This window comes from Bufo bufo, chromosome 1, assembly GCF_905171765.1.
Source record: "Bufo bufo chromosome 1, aBufBuf1.1, whole genome shotgun sequence".
NCBI lineage: Eukaryota > Metazoa > Chordata > Amphibia > Anura > Bufonidae > Bufo > Bufo bufo.
In genome coordinates, this window is record NC_053389.1 from 753,470,255 (window position 1) to 753,488,503 (window position 18,249).

Genomic DNA, 18,249 nt, shown 5'->3' on the forward strand with positions numbered 1-18,249 from the left:
CGCAGTCAGCCTCTGCCCACCAAGTACTCACAGTTAAAGAACACTGTGTGTTATAAGAAACTCACCTTTAACCCTCTCAACTCTTTCCAGGATGCCCTAGGCATAATACTACGTTCGGCCCTTGACAGCGGCACCATCAGCCAAAAGGAGTTCAATTGTCTACACGTAACCTGCCCTACAATACCGACTTTTTATTTATTGCCTAAAGTTCATAAGCAGCTGTCCACTCCTCCAGGCCGCCCCATTGTGGCAGGTAACAACAACATGTGCGAGCCAATATGCAGACTAGTGGACCATGTTCTACAACCCCTGGTTGAGAGTCTTCCCTCTTATCTTAAAGACACTGCTGATATTCTGCGGAAATTGAATGGCATACAGCTGGAGGAGGATATGTTAATCGTAACCTGTGACGTAGAATCACTCTACACTTCCATCTGCCACGAGGACGGTATGACAGCTGTTGCCCAGTTCTCGGACCCTCTCTTACCTTTCGACGAGATAGCAATATCCGAGATGTTTTGGTACATAGACATTACCAGGCCATCACCGCTCCTAGACTATTTGGGTCTAAGGGCCCGAAATGGGGTTGCCGTCCCTGTGGGAACTATGTGGCATGTGCCAATATTCTCACCACTACCGCCTTCTCTGACTCCACAGGCCACAAGACCTTTCAAATTACCCACACGATCACCTGCAACACTATTGGGGTGGTATATGTGGCAAGCTGTCCCTGCGGCCTTCTATACGTGGGGCTCACTTCACGCGAACTGAAGCGCCGAACAAGAGAGCATGTCCTGGGGATATTGTCTGCGGCAAATGAGGAGGATGACACCTGCCTGAAGACGATTCCACGCAATTTTAATACTTACCATGCTTGCGATGGCTCTCTCCTTAAGGTAAGGGGCATTGATAGGGTCTTTGTGGGTAGTAGGGGTGATAACTGGAAGCGGTTATTAGCCCAATGTGAGGCTAAGTGGATTTTCCAACTTAATACTCCACATGGCCTTAACGAGGGACTCAGCTATGCCCCCTTTTTGTAACAATTTTCCACGGTCATATCACTCTGACTGTAGGTTCGACATTCCTCATCTTTTACCTGTTTATATTTTGTGTCCTTCTTGGTGCTTCATTTAGATATGTGTTTATTTCATGCTTTGGAGGGGTACCGTCCGGTGCCTATCCATGCTCAGATGCTTTTAGGTCTTTCTGGTTGGATATAACCTTGGGTTAGACTCTTATATATAGTTTTATATATAATTTATATACTTTTTGTGTATTCTTGTTTTTAATTATGTTCTTTCTGTCAGTTATTTAGGTGTGGCCACCGTATAAATTATCGGATTCCCCCCCCCCCTTCTTCTCCCCCCCCCCCTCATCCAGAGAAGGACTCATTATGGATTTTATATGCTGTTGTTACTGACTATTTTCACCTTGACCACCTATTCTTATTTATATACCTATATTTATAGTTTTTATGTGTTTATGATTATCCATGACTGGTTTTATACATTTGTTTGATTCTCACTGCTGTGCTAATTCACGTTGCACAGGTCCTGTATGACTTCATTCTTATCAATGTAGATGTTTATACATATGACATACACTTTAGTTTTCACCCTCTTTCACTATTATTATATGTCTTTACCTCCATATAAGGTCTTTTTTAACACATTACCCGTACCATCAGCCATGTGGTTATTTTTGATTGTTCCTGACACATCATAATGTTTGGTTTTATGCACTGTACCCGTATCTACGTCCGTGCGCTCCACGGGGTCATGTGATCGCCTTTTGCGTTCCATGCCCTCAGCACTCCGGTCCGTCTGATTACTAATTCTCATTTGATATTGCTATCACTGTGCCACCACTGTGTGGCCGCCCCCACCTTATTATACTTCATTTTCTAATTACATACACTTTTCCTTCAATCTGGTGATAAGCACAGCCTCTCCTCCCCGTCCGAAATACCGGAAGTGACCCTTGCGTTCCACGACACATCTGCGTTCCACCTGATACCGGAAGTAGGTTATGCGTTCCATGCTGGAGCGCATTCAGCCTCCCTTCCTTGTGTGGCCACACATGTCTTGCCCAGCTGTTCCCCATTCTATTTTAATCATTTGGCTATATAAGCTGCCCTACTACTATCCCTATACACACATCTTTTCCCCTGAAGAAGCTAACGCGAAACGTGCGTTGGGGTTATCTAGTTCACCACTCAGGTATTTAATGTCATAGCTTATTGTGGATTTTTATCAAGTCCGATTCCTTACTTTTATCTCGGCACTTTGCACTTTATAAATTTTTGTACTGCTTTTGGGGATCTCCATCCGGTTTTATTATCGTGATTTTGCCTGCTATTTTGGGTAGCCGGCCTTTGCTTACTTATTTATATACTATGTTATATTTATATTGATTCTACTAGCCTCTGGGATATCTATATTGACATTTATATATATATATGTCTATTACCAGTGGTGTTGTTATTCTTCCTGTGTGTCCCTTACCCACCACAGCATTGTCTTTTACCTTGTATTTTACCATATCCGGTCTCGTGTGAGACTATAATAAAGATTATATTCATTTCTATTTGTGCTGGCCCCATTTCCTTTTTTGGTGTTTTACTTCATGTGCAGACTTGGCACGGGTACTCACCTCTGTGAGTCTTTTATTGGTGTTTATTTACATGAAAAAATATGATTAAGCCACCAGATTTTGACCTCAGATTTTCCTTTCTGAACGGTTGCTCTCAACAGACAGTTCACACACACAGATTTAAGTAGGACCTGTCTCCACACTTGCCATGTCTGTTAATTTAGGAGTTTGTGATTCAACTCTGATAGATTAGGAACCATTGGTAACAACAAAAATAATCATTACCTAAAACAAAGATATTATGGTTCCATCCTGGTTGAATTAATATAGGGATCTGAATTAAATTATAAGTCTAGGGCCTGAATTAAGTTATGGGTCTTTTCTAGAATCTAAATCAATTTAGGATTTTTAATTTATTTTGAGTTGGGGTCTGGGTTTCATGTCTCTCATCATCTCATCCTACATTTCCTACTTACCGTTGTTTGTGGTCTATAAGATGCACTATTTAGCTAGAAAACATCTTTCCAAAATGTGACTGTTTTTTATAGTCCGTAATCAGGATGATCCAGCAGTGCCAGACCCCCGACTGCTGCCTTAAGTACTCACCTCACTCATTACTAGCTAAAGGCAGTGAGATGGTAACATGAATCCCTTTCCTTCCTCTTTCCCTCCCATAGCTTCAGTTCCTCTATCATCTCTGTCTATTCTTTTTTGTTCCAATCTAGACAGATTTTTAGAGTGACCATATGGGATTTTCAAAATTTAAAGAGATCCTACAGGCCTGGGCAAATATAGGCTGCCGAAAGGTGAGAAAAATGAAGATACATTACAAAGTTTCATCTTTTTACATGTACTATTGATTAATGAAACAAAAGAAAACAAAAAATAACTGACAACCACATTTTAAATTTTTTTTAAATACTTTCTCCTTATTTCAAGCTGCATTTGAACACAGAGGAACGTTGATAATGATGTGAATTCATTGTAAAACAGCTTAGGCTACTTTCACACTTGCGTTCGGGGCTCCGCTTGTGAGCTCCGTTTGAAGGCTCTCACAAGTGGCCCCGAACTGATCCGTCCAGCCCTAATGCATTCTGAGTGGATGCGGATCCGCTCAGAATGCATCAGTTTGGCACCGTTTGTTCCTCCGCTCCGCTCAGCAGGGCGGACCCCTGAACGCAGCTTGCAGCGGTCGGGGTGCCGCCTGGCCGTGCAGAGGCAATACGGTTCCGTCCAGACTTACAATGTAAGTCAATGGGGACGGATCCGTTTGAAGTTGACACAATATGGCTCAATTTCAAACGGATCCGTCCCCCAGTGACTTTCAATGTAAATGTTCATGGTAATGCAAACGGATCCGTTCTGAACGGATCTAAGCGTTACATTATAGGTGCGGATCCGTCTGTGCAGATACCAGACGGATCCGCACCTAACGCAGGTGTGAAAGTAGCCTTAATTGTGCCTCACTTTCTTTATATGATAGCAACAGTTTATGGAAAAACAGTCCTTAGTCAAAAGGGTGAGCTATCAATCGTAGTCGGCAGGATTTGAACCTGCGTGTGGAAACCCCAATAGATTACTGACAAGCAGAAAGAGTTTTGGCAGCTAAGCAGCTCCAATCACCAAACAAAACAAATACCCTGCTCTACTCCAAGCAATAGACTAAGTACACACGGGGAAGATGTGTCATCATTTCTTGGAGTGAGAAGTTGATTTCCTGAAGTTCCAGAAGGTCCAATTCTATAGAAGGGCTTATTCAGAAGTGTGCATCGTGACCTCCTTTAGAAGATGTATATTTAACACCAAATTGAGATTGGATTCTATCATGAGCGTGAAGGAAAAACTTACCCCAAAAAAATATTTTCAGACTTTTCCTTGAAAGGATCCAATGGCAAAATTTGGGATAAAATACCTATTATATCCAGTGATGTCTGCTGTTATTATACACATTCTGGTTCCCCATATTCTCCATTTGGCCCAGACCGCCATGATGACTTCTTTTAGCCACGCCTCGTCTCTGCAAAGTTTGCAACACAGACATCTTCAGTTCATCATTTTTCCATCATCCGCCCCACTCTTGGTGCCTCCAAACAGGTAATTGATACAGGTAATAAGTATCAATATATGTAGAAGGGTAGGCGGCACTGCAAGTGTAACCAGCCAGCTCAGAGACGGAACTGTGGCAGCTCAGTCAAAGGACAAACCGTTCAGTGGTGCTCTGCTATCAACATGAAAGTTCACAGTAATAATGCGGTAAATGGAGGAGAAAATGATAGCGGCACTCACCCGGATGTTGCAAGTAGTATCTTAAATCTTTTGAAGACATATACAAAGTAACAGCAGCTGGGGCGGACAAAAGCGTGTGTATGCTGATTGATCAGCTGCGACGGCCGTTTCGCGCGACCTTGCGCTTCCTCTGACCTCATCACGCTACCTGTGAGCTCCCTTATACAGGTCTCCATTGCCTAGGCAATCTCCGACGCTGGAGAAAATCAGTAATCAACTTCCTGAATAGTGACTGAACAATGTATACAAGTATCGAACATAAAACCATCCTTGACACATAAACTACTTCTACATGAAAAGGCTAATCTAGATGCGTGCCTCCTTCATAAAGACACACTTAACTCAGCAGTGAAGATGTGTCATAATTTCTTGGAGCGAGTAGTTGATTTCCTGAAGTTCCAGAAGGTCCAATTCTATATAAGGGCTTATTCAGAAGTGTGCATCGTGACCTCCTTAGAAGATGTATATTTAACACCAAAATGAGATTGGATCCTATCATGAGCGTGAAGGAATAAATAACATCCAAAAAATATTTTCATACTTTGCCTTGAAAGGATCCAATGGCAAAATTTGGGATGAAATACCTATTATATCCAGTGATGTCTGCTGTGATTATACTAAACTGCAGTGGCCTATGGCCTATGAAAGTGAATGGCAGGGCACGGAAGTCATTGGATACCGTTATTCACCAAAGTATTCAACTTTATCGCCACCCAGAGGAGAGCAATACAGTTGTATATGTGGCATAAATCCAAATTGACCCTTGGATTTTTGACAAGGGCATGGTGTAGTTTTAATTCCTGTTGATGCGCGCAAATGTTTAGCCCCTCCGTCTTCAATGAGGCTTACCCTCTGCTTTTCCATGCAGAACGCACTGAAATCATCGAGTGTTACTTATTCGCTGGCAAATGTGTTAACCATCAGGCCAAAAGTGCAGTTGAATATTTTCCAATTTTGATGGCTTCCAGGCTTCCAGGCTTCCAGGCTTCCAGGCTGTCAGTGGTGTGGTGCTGTGGCTTAGCTGGTTGAAGCGCCTGTTTAGTAAACAGGAGATCCTGAGTTCAAATCTCAGCAGTGCCTTTTCATTCAGGTCTTTATGTCACATAAAAAATATGATCAAGCCACTAGATTTTTGACCTCAGATTTTCCTTTCTGAATATTGCTCTCAACAGACAGTTCACACACCAGATTTAAAGAGAGGACCTGTCACCACACTTGACATGTCTGTTAATTTAGGAGTTTGTGATTCAACTCTGATAGATTAGGAACCATTGGTAACAACAAAAATAATCATTACATAAAACAAAGAAATTCTGGTTCCATCCTGGTTGAATTAATATAGGGGTCTGAATTAAATTATAAGTCTAGGGCCTGAATTAAGTTATGGGTCTTTTCTAGAATCTAAATCAATTTAGGATTTTTAATTTATTTTGAGTTGGGGTCTGGGTTTCATGTCTTTCATCATCTCATCATCTCATGCTACATTTCCTACTTACCGTTGTTTGTGGACTATAAAATGCACTATTTAGCTAGAAAACATCTTTTCAAAATGGTGACTTGGTTTTTATAGTCCGTAGTGAGGATGATCCAGCAGTGCCAGACCCCTGACTGCTGCCTTAAAGGGGTTATCCGAGTTATGAAAAAAAATAATATAGCACTGAATATCTGATATATAACTGAGCTAAGCAAGTTTTATGCAAAAAATGCACTGCTCAAAAAAATAAAGGGAACACTTAAACAACACAATGTAACTCCAAGTCAATCACACTTCTGTGAAATCAAACTGTCCACTTAGAAGCAACACTGAGTGACAATCAATTTCATATGCTGTTGTGCAAATGGGATAGACAACCAGGTGAAATTATAGGCAATTAGCAAGACACCCCCAATAAAGGAGTGGTTCTGCAGTGGTGAAAACAAACCACTTCTCAGTTTCCTATGCTTCCTGGCTGATGTTTTGGTCACTTTGAATTCTGGTGGTGCTTCACTCTATGGGTAGCATGAGACGGAGTCTACAACCCACACAAGTGGCTCAGGTAGTGCAGCTTATCCAGGATGGCACATCAATGCGAGCTGTGGCAAGAAAGGTTTGGCTGTGTCTGTCAGCGTAGTGTCCAGAGCATGGAGGCGCTACCAGGAGACAGGCCAGTACATCAGGGAGACGTGGAGAAGGCCGTAGGAGGGCAACAACCGAGCAGCAGGACCGCTACCTCCGCCTTTGTGCAAGGAGGAACAGGAGGAGCACTGCCAGAGCCCTGCAAAATGACCTCCAGCAGGCCACAAATGTGCATGTGTCTGCTCAAACGGTCACAAACAGACTCCATGAGGGTGATATGAGGCCCGACGTCCACAGGTGGGGGTTGTGCTTACATCCCAACACTGTGCAGGACGTTTGGGCATTTGCCAGAGAACACCAAGATTGGCAAATTTGCCACTGGCGCCCTGTGCTCTTCACAGATGAAAGCAGTTTACACTGAGCACATGTGACAGACGTGACAGAGTCTGGAGACGCCGTGGAGACAGTCTGCTGCCTGCAACATCCTCCAGCATGACCAGTTTGGCATTGGGGTCAGTAATGGTGTGGGGTGGCATTTCTTTGGAGGGCCGCACAGCCCTCCATGTGATCGCCAGAGGTAGCCTGACTGCATAGGTACCGAGATGAGATCCTCAGACCCCTTGTGAGACCATATGCTGGTGGCAGTTGGCCCTGGGTTCCTCCTAATGCAAGACAATGCTAGACCTCATGTGGCTGGAGTGTGTCAGCAGTTCCTGCAAGATGAAGGCATTGATGCTATGGACTGGCCCGCCCGTTCCCCAGACCTGAATCCAATTGAGCACATCTGGTACATCATGTCTCGCTCTATCCACCAATGTCACGTTGCACCACAGACTGTCCAGGAGTTGGCAGATGCTTTAGTCCAGGTCTGGAGGAGATCCCTCAGAGACCGTCCGCCACCTCATCAGGAGCATGCACAGGTGTTGTAGGCAGGTCATACAGGCACGTGGAGGTCACACACACTACTGAGCCTCATTTTGACTTGTTTTAAGGACATTACATCAAAGTTGGATCAGCCTGTAGTGTGTTTTTCCACTTTAATTTTGAGTGTGACTCCAAATCCAGACCTCCATGGGTTTGAAAAAATTTGAGTTTCCATTTTTTAATTTTTGTGTGATTTTGTTGTCAGCACATTCAACTATGTAAAGAACAAAGTATTTCAGAAGAATATTTAATTAATTCAGATCTAGGATGTGTTATTTTTGTGTTCCCTTTATTTTTTTGAGCAGTGTATATATATATTTCCTCATTTCCCTGGTTCTTTTCTGGCCCTTTGTTTACATGCAATAAAAACAATCTCTGCCCCTCCCCCTGCACTGCTAAGGGAGTGAATACAAGAGCTGCCCTGAGTGACATGTCTGCCTGCTGGGAGACTCTGCAGCTTGTTGTATGTGTAGGACTACAAGTCCCAGCTGTATAATGACACTGCTAAGGGAGTGGATACAAGAGCTGCCCGGAGAAAACAGCAACTTGTAAGTGTAGAACTACAAGTTCCACTTATATAATGACACTGCTAATGCACATAGGATCTCCCCCCTACCTGTAATGCTTTGCAGAATTTCTCTTTCAGCTCCTATGCCCAGCATTTGTCTCCTCACTACCCGCAGCTACACAGTAAACACTTCAGCCCTGAGTCTGTGCAGCTGAAGGGGTTAAGATTCCTAGGATAGAGCACACAGCCGGCAGGGAAGGGGGGCGTGGCCAGCACAGTGACGTTTCGTTTACAGGCTTGTAAACGACCTTTATCAGAGCAGGGAGAGAAGCTGAGATCACAGGTCATGTGACCCTCAGTGAAATCTGAGAAACCAGCCACTGCAGATAAAGTGAGTGAATTGGAAAGCTGTTACATTTGCCCAGTTAGAAACATAGAAAGAACAAAAAAATAACTCGGATAACCCCTTTAAGTACTCACCTCACTCATTACTAGCTAATGCCAGTGAGATGGTAACATGATTCCCTTTCCTTCCTCTTTCCCTCCCATAGCTTCAGTTCCTCTATCATCTCTGTCTATTCCTTTTTGTTCCAATCTAGACAGATTTTTGGAGTGACCATATGGGATTTTCAAAATTTAAAGAGATCCTACAGGCCTGGGCAAATATAGGATGCTGAAAGGTGAGAAAAATGAAGATACATTACAAAGTTTCATCTTTTTACATGTACTATTGATTAATGAAACAAAAGAAAACCAAAAATAACACTGACAACCACATTTTGATTTTTTTTTTAATACTTTCTCCTTATTTCAAGCTGCATTTGAACACAGAAGAACGTTGATAAAGATGTGAATTCATTGTAAAACAGCTTAATTGTGCCTCACTTTCTTTATATGATAGCAACAGTTTATGGAAAAAACTGTCCTTTAGTCAATAGGGTGAGCTATCAATCGTAGCCAGCAGGAATTGAACCTATGCAGAGAAACCCCAATGGATTTCTAATCCATCGCCTTAACCACTCAGCCACAACTACTGATAAGCAGGAAGAGTTTTGGCAGCTAAGCAGCTCCAATCACCAAACAAAACAAATACCCTGTTCTACTCCAAGCAATAGACTAAGTACACACAGGAAAATTTGGGTTCGGGATCCGAACTTGACCCCGAACTTTATTGAAATCAATGTGTCCCGAACTTTTGGCTACTAAAATGGCTCTAAAATAGCCCTGAAAACAGCTAGAGGTCAGCAAAAGGCAGCAAAATGTGCTTAAGAGCATGGCAAATGCTCTGCAAACAAATGTGGATAGGGAAATGAACAGGGGTCAAGTCCTGGGAAAAAAAGTGTGGGAACTCACCCAAGATCCACTGCAAACACCCCCCCCCCCCCCCCCCCCCGAAAAAATATATATATATTTTGCTGAAAATTCAGTGCAACATTTATTGTAAAGTGCCAGTTTACACAAACAACTGCAAAATTAACATGAAATAAACAAATATATATAGGGACCCTCACCTATCAGACAATGGGGGCATATCCTAGCGATATGCCCCCATTGTCTGAGATGGAAAACCCCTTTAAAATACAATACATGTGAATGGGCTTTTGAAAGCTACGTGTAGCGGGGGAAAAAAAAGCACAGAAAATCTAGCATGCTGTACATTTGTGTCGCTGCAGACTGAGCCAAATGTACACATTGTGATCAAAACAAAACAAAAACTCCCCTTATATATAATTTACTTACAGTTCTGAAGTCTCAGGGGTGCTGACAGGCTTGGCCTCAGTGGTGCTGACAGGCTTGGCCAAGCAGAAGGAGTGTGGGACTGTGAGGCCTTTTTTCTCCAAGCTGCTCCGGATCAGTGCTCTAGGCAGCTGGGCTCAGGGCTGGAAGTGGGCACCGCACAATAAGAAAAAAATATTTTTCATTACACCTCAGGTCAGACCACCAATCAGACCCCCAATGTTAATAAGACCCCAATAATACCCCAATAAGACCTCAGATCAGAACCCAATATGAATGACCCCTAATCGGACCTCAGATAAGACCCCCATGCCTCATAGCAGCCCCCAGTGCCTCTCCATCAGCCCCCCGTCAGTGCCTCTCCATCAGCCCCCCCGTCAGTGCCTCTCCATCACCCCCCCCGTCAGTGCCTCTTCATCAGCCCCCCGTCAGTGCCTCTTCATCAGCCCCCCCGTCAGTGCCTCTTCATCAGCCCCCCCGTCAGTGCCTCTCATCAGCCCCCCCGTCAGTGCCTCTCATCAGCCCCCCATCAGTGCCTCTCCATCAGCCCCCCCGTCAGTGCCTCTCCATCAGCCCCCCCGTCAGTGCTTCTCCATCAGCCCCCCCGTCAGTGCCTCTTCATCAGCCCCCCCCATCAGTGCCTCTTCATCAGCCCCCCCATCAGTGCCTCTCATCAGCCCCCCCCCCCCGTCAGTGCCTCTCATCAGCCCTCCCCCCGTCAGTGCCTCTCATCAGCCCCCCCCCCCTCAGTGCCTCTCATCAGCCCCCACCCCCGTCAGTGCCTCTCATCAGCGCCTATAGTATAAATAAAATATGGAAAAAAAAAAAACACTTACACTTACCTCTCCTGCTCCTGGACGCAGACGCTCCTCTTCTACTGCTGTAGGCTGCGCACGGAGTGACGTCACAGAGCGACTCACTCGGCTCCTGTGCGCAGCCCTCACAGCCGACAGCCGAGGACCAGGAAGGCGGCGGTGAGTACAAAGCCTTCACCGCTTCCTCCTGGTCCTTTTGCCCTGAAAGGGAACGGCGTTCCTGCCATGAAAAAAGTGCAGGAACGCCGTTCCCACGCGTTCCCCCTCGACTCGACCGCTGGAAATGAATTAATAAAACATATAAGACCTTAAAAAAAAAATTAGGAATGATGTAGCAGGAAGAGGTTGAGGAGGCGGTGAATGGGTGGATGTGGCCGTGTAGGCTCACGTGGGGATCTAGGTGGAAGCGGCAGCGAAGGAGGAATAGGTAGCCACACAGATGTTTGGTATTTTGTATTTTTACATAGGGGTGTCCCCCAAAATATTGGAAGATATAAAAAAAAGAAGGAATAAGTGCACTTGAGTACAAGGATGGATGGTTGAGGCTGTTAGAACTGTCTATTCTGCACAAGGTACAGACAAGTCCTGAGGGATCCAAGTCTGGTTCATTTTATTGAACGTGAGCTTGTCCACGTTGGCTGTGGACAGGCGGCTGCGTCTGTCTGTAATGATGCCTCCTGCCGTGCTAAATACACGTTCAGAGAGTACACTGACTGCAGGGCAGGCCAGCACCTCCAAGGCATACAGGGAAAGCTCTGGCCATGTAGACAATTTGGAGACCCAGAAGTTAAATGGGGCAGAACCATCAGTCAGTACGTGAAGGCGTGTGCACAGGTACTGTTCCACCATGTTGTTCAAATGCTGCCTCCTGCTGACACGCTCCATATCAGCAGTTGGGGCCGGTTGTTGCGGTGAGGTGACAAAGCTTTTCCACATGTCGGCCATGCTAACCCTGCCTTCTGAGGTGCTGGCGCTGACACAGCTGCGTTGGCAACCTCTTCCTCCTCCCCTGCCTTCCCCTTGTGCTTCCACTTGTCCACTGGCGTCTGTCAGGAATGCTCTCAGGAGCGCATCTACCAGCGTGTGCCTGTAATCGCGCATCTTCCGATCACGCCCTAGTGAGGGAATTAAGGACGGCACATTGTCTTTGTAACGGGGATCCAGCAGGGTGGCCACCCAGTAGTCAGCACACATTAAAATGTGGGCAACTCTGCTGTCGTTGCGCAGGCACTGCAGCATGTAGTCGCTCATGTGTGCCAGGCTGCCCAGAGGTAAGGACAAGCTGTCCTCTGTGGGAGGCGTATCGTCTGCGTCCTCTGTATCCCCCCAGCCACGCACCAGTGATGGGCCCGAGTTGCGTTGGATGCCACCCCGCTGTGAACATGCTTCATCCCCATCCTCCTCCTCCTCGTCCTGCAGTAGTGGGCCCTGGCTAGCCAAATTTGTACCTGGCCTCTGCTGTTGCAAAAATCCTCTTTCTGAGCCACTTCTAAAAGACTGGCCTGAAAGTGTTAGAGATGACCCCTCTTCCTCCTCCTTGTCCTGGGCCACATCCTCTTCCATCATCGCCCTAAGTGTTTTCTCAAGGAGACATAGAAGTGGTATTGTAACGCTGATAACGGCGTCATCGCCACTGGCCATGTTGGTGGAGTACTCGAAACAGCACAACAGGGCACACAGGTCTCGCATGGAGGCCCAGTCATTGGTGGTGAAGTGGTGCTGTTCTGCAGTGCGACTCACCCGTGCGTGCTGCAGCTGAAACTCCACTATGGCCTGCTGCTGCTCGCACAGTCTCTCCAGCATGTGCAAGGTGGAGTTCCACCTGGTGGGCACGTCGCATATCAGGCGGTGAGCGGGAAGGCCGAAGTTACGCTGTAGAGCAGACAGCCGAGCAGGGGCAGGATGAGAATGCCGGAAGCGCGCACAGATGGCTCGCACTTTATGCAGCAGCTCTGACATGTCAGGGTAGTTGTGAATTAATTTCTGCACCACCAAATTCAGCACATGCGCCAGGCAAGGGATGTGTGTCAAACCGGCTAGTCCCAGAGCTGCAACAAGATTTCGCCCATTATCGCACACCACCAGGCCGGGCTTGAGGCTCACTGGCAGCAACCACTCGTCGGTCTGTTGTTCTATACCCCGCCACAACTCCTGCGCAGTGTGGGGCCTGTCCCCCAAACACATCAGTTTCAGAACGGCCTGCTGACGTTTACCCCGGGCTGTGCTGAAGTTGGTGGTGAAGGTTTGTCGCTGACCGGATGAGGAGGTGGTAGAGGAGGAGGAGGAAGCCGAGTAGGAAGAGGAGGCAACAGGAGGCAAAGAATGATGCCCTGCGATCCTTGGCGGCGGAAGGACGTGCGCCAAACAGCTCTCCGCCTGGGGCCCAGCCGCCACTACATTTACCCAGTGTGCAGTTAGGGAGATATAGCGTCCCTGGCCGTGCTTACTGGTCCACGTATCTGTGGTTAGGTGGACCTTGCCACAGATGGCGTTGCGCAGTGCACACTTGATTTTATCCGTTACTTGGTTGTGCAGGGAGGGCACGGCTCTCCTGGAGAAGTAGTGGCGGCTGGGAACGACGTACTGTGGGACAGCAAGCGACATGAGCTGTTTGAAGCTGTCTGTGTCCACCAGCCTGAATGACAGCATTTCAAAGGCCAGTAGTTTAGAAATGCTGGCATTCAGGGCCAGGGATCGAGGGTGGCTAGGTGGGAATTTATGCTTTCTCTCAAAGGTTTGTGAGATGGAGAGCTGAACGCTTCCGTGTGACATGGTGGAGATGCTTGGTGACGGAGGTGGTGTTGTTGGTGGCACATCCTATGTTTGCTGGGCGGCAGGTGCCAACGTTCCTCCAGAGGCGGAGGAAGAGGCCGAGGCAGCAGCAGAAGAGGGAGCAGGAGGGGCCTGAGCCCTTTCTTGGTTTTGAAGGTGTTTACTCCACTGCAGCCCGTGTCTCGCATGTAGATACCTGGTCATGCAGGTTGTGCTAAGGTTCAGAACGTTAATGCCTCGCTTCAGGCTCTGATGGCACAGCGTGCAAACCACTCGGGTCTTGTCGTCAGCACATTGTGTGAAGAAGTGCCATGCCAGGGAACTCCTTGAAGCTGCCTTTGGTGTGCTCGGTCCCTGGTGACGGTGGCCAGTAGCAGGAGAACTGTTTTGGCGACGGCTGCTCTTCTTTTGCACCCTGCTCCCTCTTTTACTACGCTGTTGGCTCGGTCTCACCACTGCCTCTTCCTCCGAACTCTGAAAGTCAGTGCCACGACCTTCATTCCATGTGGGGTCTAGGACCTCATCGTCCCCTGCATCGTCTTCCACCCAGTCTTCCTCCCTTACCTCCTTTTCAGTCTGCACACTGCAGAAAGACGCAGCAGTTGGCACCTGTGTTTCGTCATCATCAGAGACGTGCTGAGGTGGTATTCCCATGTCCTCATCAGGAAATATAAGTGGTTGTGCGTCAGTGCATTCTATGTCTTCCACCCCTGGAGAAGGGCAAGGTGGATGCCCTTGGGAAACCCTGCCAGCAGAGTCTTCAAACAGCATAAGAGACTGCTGCATGACTTGAGGCTCAGACAGGTTCCCCGATATGCACGGGGGTGATGTGACAGACTGATGGGCATGGGTTTCAGGCGCCACCTGTGTGCTTTATGCAGAAGACTGGGTGGGAGATAATGTGAACGTGCTGGATCCACTGTCGGCCACCCAATTGACTAGCGCCTGTACTTGCTCAGGCCTTACCATCCTTAGAACGGCATTAGGCCCGACCAAATATTGCTGTAGATTCTGGCAGCTACTGGGACCTGAGGTAGTAGGTTCAGTAGGACGTGTAGCTGTGGCAGAATGGCCACGTCCTCTCCCTGCACCAGAGGCTCCACCAACACCACCACCACGATCATGACCGCGTCCCTTATTAGATGTTTGCCTCATAGTTAGCGTTCACCAAGCAAAGTAAAAAGTGGTTAAGTCAACTAAGAGAGGCCATAGGCCTAACTAACTGGGACAAAGTCCTCAAAAATAAAAATACAGCCACAAAATGGGATATCTTTAAAAACATCCTAAAATCTCATTGTGAGAGGTACATAGGGTATGGGAATAAAAGGTTAAGGAACAAAAAGAAACCAATGTGGATAAACAGAACTGTAAAGAAAGCAATAAATGACAAAAAGAAAGCATATAAACACTAAAACAGGAGGGTGGCACGGAAGCACTGAAAAACTATAAGGAAAAAAACAGAACATGTAAAAAACAAATAAAAGCGGCCAAACTAGAGACCTAGAGATTAATTGCCAAAGAGAGTAAAACTAACCCTAAAATGTTCTTCAATTATATAAATGTTAAAAAGTATAAATCTGAAGGTGTCGGCCCTTTAACCACCTCAGCCCCCAGTGCTTAACCCTTTCATGACCACGGGTCATTGATGCCCCAGTGTCCAGGTCAAAATTTACAAATCTGACATGCGTCACTTTAAGTGGTAATATCTTTGAAACACTTTTACTTATCCACGCCATTCTGAGATTGTTTTCTCGTGACATATTGTACTTCATGACAGTCATAAATTTGAGTCAATATATATCACCTTTATTTATGAAAAAATCCCAAATTTACCAAAAATAAATAAAAATTTGCAATTTTCTAAATTTCAATTTCTCTGCTTCTAAAACAGAAAGTGATACCTCATAAAATATTTATTACATAACATTCCTCATATGTCTACTTTATGTTGGCATTATTTTGGAAATGTTATTTTATTTTTTTAGGACGTTAGAAGGCTTAGAAGTTTAGAAGCAATTCTTTAAATTTTTAAGAAAATTTCCAAAACCCACTTTATAAGGACTAGTTCAGGTCTGAAGTCACTTTGTGGGGCCTATATAGTAGATACCCCCATAAATGACCCCATTGTAGAAACTAGACCCCTCAAGTTACTTAAAACCAATTTTACAAATGTTATTAACCCTTTAGGTGTTCCACAAGAATTAAAGGAAAATGGAGAGGAAATTTCTAAATTTCACTTTTTTAGCAGATTTTCTATTTTATAAATTTTTTTTCTTTAACACATTAAGGGTTAACAGCCAAACAAAACTCAATCTTTATTACTCTGATTTTGCAGTTTACAGAAACACCCCACATGTGGTCGTAAACTGATGTAAGGGCACACGGCAGGGCGCAGAAGGAAAGGAACACCGTATGGTTTTTGGAAGGCAGATTTTGCTGGATTGGTTTTCTGAACGCCATATGTTTTTTATTTTTCTACCAATCGTCTTGTGCAGGGGCTTATTTTTTGCAGAAAGAGTTGAGGTTTTTATTGGTACCATTTTTAGGTACATAGGATTTTTTGATCATTCATTATTACACTTTTATCTGAGGGGTTACAGCGTTCATCTGAGGGGTTAGGTCATGTAACAGTTTTATAGAGCAGATCGTTACGGACGTGGCAATACCCAATATGTATACTTTTTCTTATTTATTTAAGTTTTACACAAGAATAGCATTTCTGAAACCAAAAAAATGATGTTTTAGTGTCTCTATAGTCTGAGAGCCATAGCTTTTTTATTTTTTGGGCGATTGTCTTAAATAGGGTATCATTTTTTGCGGGACGAGGTGACGGTTTGATTGGCATGCCTTTTTGATCGCTTGCTGTTGCACTTTTTGTGATGTAAGGTGACGAAAATAGCTTTTTTGGCACTGTTTTTTTTATTTTATTTTTATGGTGTTTATCGGACGGGGTCTATCATGTGATATATTTATAGAGACGGTCGTTACGGACGCGGTGACACCTAATATGTGTATTTTATTTTTTAATTTTTTTTATAGGAAAAGGCAATTTCTTTTTTTAATTTAAATTTTTTTAAATTTATTTTTACTTTTATTATTTTCACTTTTTTTATCAGTTCCCTCTTGGATCTTGAAGATCCAATGGGGCTGATAGTTGTACTATACTTTGCAATGCTCTTGCATTCCAAAGTATAATACTTCCAGATGTCCTGTAGGTGGCAGCACTGGACGCCTTTGCCATGGCAACCATCGGGTGCTGCAATCACAGCGCTGCAGCCCCGATGGTTGAGAGAGGGAGCTCCCTCCCTCTGTTAACCCCATGGATGCCGCAACCGCAGCATCTATGGGGTTACAGGAGAGTGTCAGCATAGAGCTGACACTCTCTGCTGATGGCGGCGGCTCAGTAATGGAGCCGCCGCCATCACACACAGCAGGGGGATCGGGGGCAGCGCTGGAAAGGGGGGGGGGGGATCGGGGGTACGGCCGCCAATATTGCTGCGGCAGGAGAGACTGAATGCGTGGGGCGGGGAGGGGGCGGACCGCATCAGGGCAGCTGCCTCTAGGAATTAGCTGCAGGCAGACACAAGGGGGGGCACAGCCACAGATTGGGGGAACAGATCGGGGGGGGGGTATTACGAGGACCCTACCTGATTTCATACTCTGATCTGCAGAGCGCAGATCAGAGCATGAAACCGGCATTTTTTTCACTGCCGCGATCCGATTGGTTAGTCTGCACAGACTAACCAATCGGATCGATTGTCGGCAAGGGGCCACTCTGATTGGTCCCTTGCCGGCATTACTGGCCTGTATGCTGTCCGTGACAGCAGCAGGACACGGGCAGAAGCTTTAATCCAAGCGCTTTGCAGCGCTTGGATTAAAGAGCTGGCTTGACATCTATATACGTGGTAGCTGCACGGGGTATGTGCAGCTATCACGTATATATACAGATTGCGGTCGTGAAGGGGTTAAACACCCTGAAAGACCAGGCCACTTTTTACACTTCTGACCTACACTACTTTCACCGTTTATTGCTCGGTCATGCAACTTACCACCCAAATGAATTTTACCTCCTTTTCTTCTCACTAATGGAGATTTCATTTGGTGGTATTTCATTGCTGCTGACATTTTAACTTTTTTTGTTATTAATCGAAATTTAACGATTTTTTTGCAAAAAAATGACATTTTTCACTTTCAGTTGTAAAATTTTGCAAAAAAAAACGAGATCCATATATAAATTTTGCTCTAAATTTATTGTTCTACATGTCTTTGATAAAAAAAAAATGTTTGGGTAAAAAAAAATGGTTTGGGTAAAAGTTATAGCGTTTACAAACTATGGTACAAAAATGTGAATTTCCGCTTTTTGAAGCAGCTCTGACTTTCTGAGCACCTGTCATGTTTCCTGAGGTTATACAATGCCCAGACAGTACAAACACCCCACAAATGACCCCATTTCGGAAAGTACACACCCTAAGGTATTCGCTGATGGGCATAGTGAGTTCATAGAACTTTTTATTTTTTGTCACAAGTTAGCGGAAAATGATGATTTTTTTTTTTTTCTT

At 45.3% G+C, this 18,249-nt stretch overlaps 1 non-coding gene across 1 annotated transcript; it reads right to left on the reverse strand.

Annotated features, from left to right (window-relative positions):
• Positions 1 to 9,318: 9,318 nt before the first annotated feature.
• On the reverse strand, positions 9,319 to 9,400 carry TRNAS-AGA. Its single transcript has one exon. It is a non-coding gene; the product is annotated as a tRNA-Ser (tRNA).
• Between the last annotated feature and the right edge of the window lie 8,849 nt (positions 9,401 to 18,249).